Below are 9,442 nucleotides of genomic sequence, written 5' to 3'. Positions count from 1 at the left end.
TCGTTTGCGAATATCAAGACGTCTTTCCAGAAGAGCTTCCAGGAATGCCACCGCACCGGCCAGTTGAATTCGTTATTGATCTTGAGCCTGGTACGGAACCTGTGTGCAAGCGTCCTTACAAGCTCAGACCTGAAGAGTTGAAGGAGCTGAAGAAGCAACTCGATGAGCAAGAGAGAATGGGTCTCATCCGGCCTAGTTCTTCTCCGTGGGGTTGTGGTGTTCTTTTTGTGAAGAAGAAGGATGGATCGGACCGACTTTGTGTTGATTACCGTCCATTGAACAAGAAGACTATCAAGAACAAATACCCACTTCCCAACATCAATGAGCTTTTCGAACAACTCAAAGGTGCCCAAGTATTCTCCAAGCTTGATCTCCGTATGGGTTATCATCAGATTCGAATCCGTGAGCAAGATATTCCCAAGACGGCTTTCAGGACAAGCTTTGGTTCATATGAATACACCGTCATATCTTTTGGCCTCGTCAATGCTCCTCCGACATTCTCTCGCATGATGAACTTCATCTTCAACGCCTACACCAATGACTTCGTTTTGGTCTATCTCGACGACATTCTAGTTTTCTCGAAGAACAAGGAAGATCATGCCAAACACTTGCGTTTGGTGCTCGATAAGCTCAGGGAACATCAGTTCTACGCCAAGTTCTCCAAGTGTGAATTTTGGCTCGATGAGGTTCTTTATCTTGGTCATATCATCTTTGCCAAGGGCATTGCCGTGAATCCTGAGAAGGTGTCTGCAATTGTGAATTGGGAACCTCCTCAGAACGTGAAGCAACTCCGCAGTTTCCTCGGTCTCGCAAGCTATTGTCGAAGATTCGTTGAAAACTTTTCTAAGATTGCGAAGCCTCTCTCAAATCTTCTTCAGAAGCACGTCAAGTACGTTTGGTCTCCGGAGTGTGATATTGCTTTCAACACTTTGAAAGAGAGATTGATCACTGCTCCAGTTCTGACTCCGCCTGATGAATCCAAGCCGTACGAGGTCTTTTGTGATGCCTCTCTCCAAGGTCTTGGCGCAGTGTTGATGCAAGAGAAGAAAGTTGTTGCTTATACCTCTCGCCAGTTGAAGCCTAATGAGAAGAACTACCCCACTCATGATCTCGAGTTGGCGGCAGTTGTGCATGCTCTTTTGACTTGGAGACATCTTCTATTGGGAAGAAAAGTGGACATTTTCACTGATCACAAGAGTCTCAAGTACATCTTCACTCAGCCTAATCTCAACCTCAGGCAAACTCGATGGGTCAAAATGATTCAAGAGTACAATCCGAGTATTAAGTATACTCCAGGCAAGGCCAATGTTATTGCTGACGCTTTGAGCAGGAAAGCGTATTGCAACAGTCTGATTCTCAAGCCTTATCAACCCGAGCTTTGTGAAGCTTTCCGCAAACTTAATCTGCAAGTTGTTCCTCAAGGTTTCCTCGCCAACCTTCAAGTCTCTCCTACCTTGGAAGACCAGATTCGCCAAGCCCAGCTTCTTGATGCTATGGTGAAAAAGGTGAAGATTGGGATTGCCAAGAGTCAACCCAAGTACAAGTGCTACCGCCTTGATGACAAGGACACTCTCTTCTTCGAGGATCGAATTGTTGTGCCCAAAGGTGACCTCCATGAAGTGATCATGAACGAGGCTCACAATTCTCTCCTCTCCATCCACCCTGGGAGCACGAAGATGTATCAGGACCTCAAGCAAGCTTATTGGTGGACTCGAATGAAGCGCGAGATCGCTCAATTCGTGAATGAATGTGATGTCTGCAGAAGAGTGAAGGCAGAACACCAAAGGCCAGCAGGTCTCCTCCAACCTCTTGCCATTCCAGAATGGAAGTTTGACCACATTGAAATGGACTTCGTGACTGGGTTTCCAAAGTCCAAGCGTGGCAATGATGCTATATTCATTGTCACCGACAAGCTCACCAAAGTGGCTCACTTTCTGCCTATCAAAGAGTCGATCACTGCAGCTCAATTGGCGGAACTCTACACCTCTCGAATTGTCTCTCTGCACGGTATTCCTCAAGTGATATCTTCAGACCGTGGCAGCATCTTTACCTCAAAGTTCTGGGATTCTTTTCAGAAGGCCATGGGCACGAACATCCGTTTCAGCACAGCTTTCCATCCTCAAACAAGCGGTCAAGTCGAGCGTGTCAACCAGATTCTTGAAGATATGCTCAGGACTTGTGTGATCTCCTTCGGCATGAAGTGGGAGGATTGTCTTCCTTATGCTGAATGCTCCTACAATAACAGTTTTCAAGCAAGTTCGGGCAAGGCCCCATTTGAAATTCTGTATGGCAGGAAGTGCCGTACCCCTCTCAACTGGTCTGAAATGGGTGAACGTCAGCTTTTGGGTAATGACTTAATCACAGAGGCAGAAGAAATGTGCAAAGTCATTCGTGATAACCTCAAAGCAGCCCAATCCCGCCAGAAGAGCTACTATGATAGTAAGCACCGTGATTTTGCTTTCGAGATCGGAGCTCATGTTTACCTCCGCGTCTCTCCAATGAAAGGTACTCGTCACTTCGGTATCAAAGGGAAGCTTGCCCCTAGATACGTGGGACCTTTCAAGATTGTCAGCAAGAGAGGCGACCTCGCCTATCAACTCGAGCTTCCTTCAAACTTTGCAAATGTTCATGATGTGTTCCATGTCTCTCAGCTTCGAAAGTGCTTCAAGACTCCTGACCGCACAGTAAACTTCAAGGACATTGAGCTCCAAGATCTCTCCTATCATGAGCACCCCGTTGCTATTCTTGAAGAGACCGAATGCAAGACTCGCAACAAGTCAATCAAATTTCTCAAAGTCAAGTGGTCACACCATTCCGACCGTGAAGCTACCTGGGAACGCGAGGATCACCTCCCTTCTGAGTACCCGGCGTTCTTTCAGTCCTAGATCTCGGGACGAGATCCTTTCGTAGTGGTGGAGTGTTGTAACGCCCCGGATATAACTTTCCCAATTTGTACTCCAACTCTTGCCATTTCTAGTGTTAAGTTATATTTATTTCTCGGGTTCGGGTCTTTGTCTCCGTGTGTTGTTTTCGTTGTCATGCATCTCATATCATGTCATCATGTGCATTACATTTGCATACGTGATCATCTCATGCATTCGAGCATTTTCCCCGTTGTTCGTTTTGCATTCCGGCGCTTCGTTCTCCTCCGGTGGCCATTTCTAGCTTTCTTTCGTGTGTGGGGATTAAACATTTCCGGATTGGACCGAGACTTGCCAAGCGGCCTTGGTTTACTACCGGTAGACCGCCTGTCAAGTTTCGTATCATTTGGACTTCGTTTGATACTCCAACGGTTAACCGAGGGACCAAAAAGGCCTCGTGTATGTTGCAGCCCAACACCCCTCCAATTTGGCCCAAAACCCACCAAACTTTGCTCCATCATCTAGAGCGTTCGATCATGATCGCGTGGCCGAAAACCACACCTCATTTGGACTCTCCTAGCTCCTTCTATGCCTATAAATAGGCCCCCTCCGAATTCGGATCTCTCTCCCTCTCCGAAACCATAAAAACCACTCGCGCCACCGCCGGACATGTCCGCCTCCTAGCGAACGAAATCGCCGATGCCGCCTCAGCCAGTCCGCTGCCGCCACGTGGCACTCGCCACCTCGCCGCCGCCGCGGCCCGGGAGGCCCAAACCGGGCCCCCGAGGCCCACTCCGTCCGCCGCCTGCCCCCGAGCGCCCCGCCGCCTCTTCCTCGGGGCCGGTCGCCTCCGACCGCCGCGCCGCCTTCGCTGGCCATCTCCGCATCCGTAGCTCCGATTTGGACATATAGCATATCAAAATGTTCGCCTCAGAGAGTTCATCATTTCATTCCATTGCATCATTTTCATTTGAGTTCATCTTGACGCCTGAAATGCTGTTAGAAGAGGGCTTCGTGAGTTAATTGTCAGATCCGCTAGTTCATCTTAGACTTTTGTCATTTTTGCCATGATTGTTGTATGCATGATATGCCCTTGAGTCCTTCATATGTTTTGTTAAGGGTTTTGTCATCTTTCTAGAGGTGCAACCCATGTATTTTTGTGATGTGTGTGGTGCCTAGTGCAAGCTTGCAAAGTGAGGCACTCGGTAAATCTGTTTTCAGTGACTTAGTATTTTCACTAAGTCCTGGGATTGTTTAGTCCATGATGCCATATGTTCGTGTTGTTTCCTAGTGATCCGTGCCTCTTTTGAGGATGATCAGTAAAGGAGTTTTGTTAATATTGTAATCCATCCATGTCCTTGTTTGCAATTATGGAGCAACCTAGCTTGAGTCAATCGACCTCTACTTTTGCTTCGTTGTGAATCTGGCAGATCGTCAACTTGTTTGCGATTTTGCCGATGTTATTGTAGTTGATCCGTGCATGCTATGCCATTGTTCTTGCCATGTCTAGCTTGAATTTTGTGCCTTCTTAATGGATGTATACTTGTCTTGCCATGACTTGCACCGTGGTGAGTGCATCGAGCTCGTTAACATGCCTTCGTGAGTTATGTTTCAGCATGTCCCAGTTTTCACTAAGTCTGAAAATTGTTTATGTTTTTGCTATGTTCGTGTGCTTGTTAGTATATTTTGTAATCCCTTTTGGCTCAAGGTCACTAAGGGACTTTCGTTAAGCTTGTTGAGTAGCTCCATGCCAGGTCTTTCTTTGTCATGTTCAGGTCCTGTAGCATGTTGTTTTGTTGCTCCGAATAGGGCTATATGATCTGAAATTTCAGACAAGTGTTAATTTCACAAAGTCTGAGATCTGTTTACCATTTGTGTTTTTGCCATGCTTGTTTGAACCTGTTAATGGATGAATTGGCCGTAGCTCAGTGCTAGTCTTTTGTTTAGCATCTTGAATGCTTCCCTTCCATGTATTTTGTTGTCATGTTTGAGTGCTGTAGCATGTTCATCTCATTGCATTTAGATGCCTACTTGCTGTAAATCGCAGACTGGTGTCATATTTGAATCGCTTGCCATTTCCAAACCGTAACTCCGATTCCGGTGATCTTTATATCGTTTTCAAGCGATTTCATCTCATATTTCTAGTGGCACACTTGGTTTTCCAAGTTGAGGCTAGGTTCATGCATTTCCTGTCATATCTTGCATTTTGCACCCCGCATCGCATCCCGCATAGCACACCATCATTGCATCTTATTGTTTGAGCTTGCACGTGGTTGATTGTATCCTTGTTGCTTGTTTGTCTTGTATGGGTAGAGCCGGGAGACCAGTTCGCTAACGAGGAGCCCGTTGAGTTTGCTTTTGAGGATCCAGTCAACTCTGACAGCTTTGCAGGCAAGATGATCATACCCTCGAAATCACTACTATCTTTGCTATGCTACTATGCTCGCTCTTTTGCTATGCCAATGCTATGATGCCTACCATTTGCTTGTCAGCCTCCCAATTGCCATGTTCAGCCTCTAACCCACCATGTCCTAGCAAACCGTTGATTGGCTATGTTACCGCTTTGCTCAGCCCCTCTTATAGCGTTGCTAGTTGCAGGTGAAGATTGGAGCCGTTCCTTGTTGGAACATTTATTTACTTGTTGGGATATCATTATAATGCCATGTTATCTTAATGCATCTATATACTTGGTAAAGGGTGGAAGGCTCGGCCTCTCGCCTAGTGTTTTGTTCCACTCTTGCCGTCCTAGTTTCCATCATATCGGTGTTATGTTCCCGGATTTTTGCGTTCCTCACGCGGTTGGGTTATAATGGGAACCCCTTGATAGTTCGCCTTGATTAAAGCTTTTCCAGCAGTGCCCAACCTTGGTTTTACCATTTGCCACCTAGCCTTTTTTCCCTTGGGTTTCCGGAGCCCGAGGGTCATCTTATTTTAACCCCCCCCCCAGCCAGTGCTCCTCTGAGTGTTGGTCCGAACTAGAGTCCTGTGCAGCGCCCCCTCGGGGAAACTCGAGGTTTGGTTTTAGTTGTATGGAGCGCTCATCTGAGTGTGCCCTGAGAAAGAGATATGTGCAGCTCCTATCGGGATTTGTCGGCACATTCGGGCGGTGTTGCTGGTCTTGTTTTAACCTGTCGAAATGTCTTGTTGTACCGGGATACCGAGTCTGATCGGAATGTCTCGGGTGGAGGTCTATTCCTTCGTTGACCGTGAGAGCTTGTCATGGGCTAAGTTGGGACTCCCCTGCAGGGATTGAACTTTCGAAAGCCGTGCCCGCGGTTATGGGCAGATGGGAATCTGTTAATGTCCGGTTGTAGATAACTTGAACCTTAAGTTAATTAAAATGAATCAACCATGTGTGTTACCGTGATGGCCTTTTCTCGGCGGAGTCCAGGAAGTGGACACGGTGTTGGAGTAATGCTTGCGCAGGTTGTTCCTCTAGATTCGCGCTCGCGCTTTGCCTCCTCTTCTCGCTCTCTTTTGCGAATAAGTTAGCCACCATATATACTAGTCGCTTGCTACAGCTCCACATATATTTTGCCTTACCCTTCCTATTAAGCTTAAATAGTCTTGATCGCGAGGGTGCGAGATTGCTGAGTCCCTGTGGCTCACAGATTACTATTACACCAGATGCAGGTCCAGGTGATACCGCTCCCGGTGACGCGCTTGAGCTCAAGTGGGAGTACGACAAGGACTCTCAGCGTTACTATATTTCGTTTCCTGATGATCAGTAGTGGTGCCCAGTTGGGGTGATCGGGACCATGTCGCTTGTTGGGTTGTCTTTTATTTTGGCGCCGTAGTCGGGCCATGAGTGTTTGGATGATGTATGTTATTTATGTACTTGATTGACTGGCGAATGTAAGCCAACTATGTTATCCCTTTTTCATTATCTATTACATGGGATGTTTGTGATGATTACCTGACTTGCGACATATGCCTTCAATGCGATTATGCCTCTAAGTCATGCCTCGACACGTGGGAGATATAGTCGCATCGAGGGTGTGACAGGAGAGTAATAAAATTTATATGCTTCTAGATCATGAAAAGAGTGCTTTATGTGATAGTTATATTGTTGAATTCATTCATGATGCTACTGAAAATTATTATGAGGGAGGAATATATGCTTGTAGGAATTGCAATAATATCAAGTTTCCTCTCTATGTACTTAAAACTTTGAAGTTATGCTTGTTTCCTCTCTCCTATGCTATTTGATTATTGTTCCCATAAGTTGTTTGCTCACAAAATCCCTATGTATAGGAAGTGGATTAGACTTAAATATTCTAGTCATATTGTTCATGATGCTCTCTTTATGTTCCAATTCTTATCCTTTATATGAGCATCATTGAAATCATCGTGCCTAGCTAGGGGAGTTAAACGATAGCGCATGTTGGGAGGCAAAACAACTTCATTTTTGTTCCTTGATTTTTGCCCCTGCTTGGAAATAAATAATTTATCTAGCCTCTGTTTAGATGTGGTTTTATGCTTTTAATTAGTGTTTGTGCCAAGTAGAACCTTTGGGAAGACTTGGGGAAAGTCTTTGCGATCATGCTGTAGAAAACAAAAACTTTAGCGCTCACGAGAATTGCTGCCATTTTTTATTTGGAAAGTGCTATTGAGTTAATTATTTTTGCAGATGATTAATAGATAAATTTCTCACGTCCAGAAATTTATTTTATAATTTTTGGGGTTCCAGATCATGCGCTAGCTACAGATTACTACAATATGTTCTGTTTTTGACAGATTCTGTTTTTCGTGTGTTGTTTGCTTATTTTGATGAATCTATGGCTAGTAAAATAGTTTATAAACCATTGAGAAGTTGTAATACAGTAGGTATAACACCAATATAAATAAAGAATGAGTTCATTACAGTACCTTGAAGTGGTCTTTTATTTTCTTTCGCTAACGGAGCTCACGAGATTTTCTACTTTAAGTTTTGTGTTGTGAAGTTTTCAAGTTTTGGGTAAAGATTTGATGGATTATGGAACAAGGAGTGGCAAGAGCCTAAGCTTGGGGATGCCCATGGCACCCCCAAGATAATCTAAGGACACCTAAAAGCCAAAGCTTGGGGATGCCCCGAAAGGCATCCTCTCTTTCGTCTACTTCTATCGGTAACTTTACTTGGAGCTATATTTTTATTCGCCACATGATATGTGTTTTGCTTGGAGCGTCTTGTATTATTTGAGTCTTTGCTTTTTAGTTTACCACAATCATCCTTTCTGTACACACCTTTTGAGAGAGCCATACATGATTTGGAATTTGTTAGAATACTCTATGTGCTTCGCTTATATCTTTTGAGTTATATAGTTTTGCTCTAGTACTTCACTTATATCTTTTAGAGCACGGTGGTGGATATGTTTTATAGAAACCATTGATCTCTCATGTTTCACTTAGATTATTTTGAGAGTCTGAATAGCATGGTAATTTGCTTAAAATCCTAATATGCTAGGTATTCAAAGTTAGTAAAATTTCCTTAAGAGTGTTTTGAATACTAAGAGAAGTTTGATGCTTGATGATTGTTTTGAGATATGGAGGTAATAATATCGAAGTCGTGCTAGTTGAGTAGTTGTGAAATTGAGAAATACTTGTGTTCAAGTTTACAAATCCCATAGCATGCACGTATGGTAAACCTTATGCAACAAATTTGAAACATGAGGTGTTATTTGATTGTCTTCCTTATGAGTGGCGGTCGGGGACGAGCGATGGTGTTTTCCTACCAATCTATCCCCCTAGGAGCATGCGCATAGTACCGAGGTTTTTGATGACTTATGGATTTTTGCAATAAGTATGTGAGTTCTTTTATGACTAACGTTGAGTCCATGGATTATACGCACTCTCACGCTTCCATCCTTGCTAGCCTCTTCGGTACCATGCATTGCCCTTTCTCACATTGAGAGTTGGCACAAACTTCGCCGATGCATCCAAACCCCGTGATATGATGCACTCTTTCACACATAAACCTCCTTATATCTTCCTCAAAACAGCCACCATACTTACCTATTATGGCATTTCCATAGCCATTCCGAGATATATTGCCATGCAACTTTCCATCATTCCGTTCATCATGACACATTCATTATTGTCATATTGCTTAGCATGATCATGTAGTTGACATAGTATTTATGGCAAAGCCACCATTCATAATTCTTTCATACACGTCACTCTTGGTCCATTGCATATCCCGGTACACCGCCGGAGGCATTCATATAGAGTCATACTTTGTTCTAGTATCGAGTTGTAATCATTGAGATGTAAATAAATAAAAGTGTGATGATCATCATTTTCTAGAGCATTGTCCCAAGTGAGGAATAAATAAAAAAAGAGAGAAAGGCCATAAAAAAAGAGAAAGGCCATAAAAAAGAGAAAGGCCATAAAAAAGAGAAGGCCCAAAAAAATGAGAGAAAAAGAGAGAAGGGACAATGTTACTATCCTTTGCCACACTTGTGCTTCAAAGTAGCACCATAATCTTAATGATAGAGAGTCTCTTGTTTTGTCACTTGCATATACTAGTGGGAATTTTTCATTATAGAACTTGGCTTGTATATTCCAACAATGGGCCTCCTCAAGTTCCCTAGGTCTTCGTGAGC

This window comes from Triticum dicoccoides, chromosome 7A (genome assembly GCF_002162155.2).
Source record: "Triticum dicoccoides isolate Atlit2015 ecotype Zavitan chromosome 7A, WEW_v2.0, whole genome shotgun sequence".
NCBI lineage: Eukaryota > Viridiplantae > Streptophyta > Magnoliopsida > Poales > Poaceae > Triticum > Triticum dicoccoides.
The sequence above is the reverse complement of the archived record's forward strand: the minus strand, read 5'-3'. Positions refer to the sequence as shown.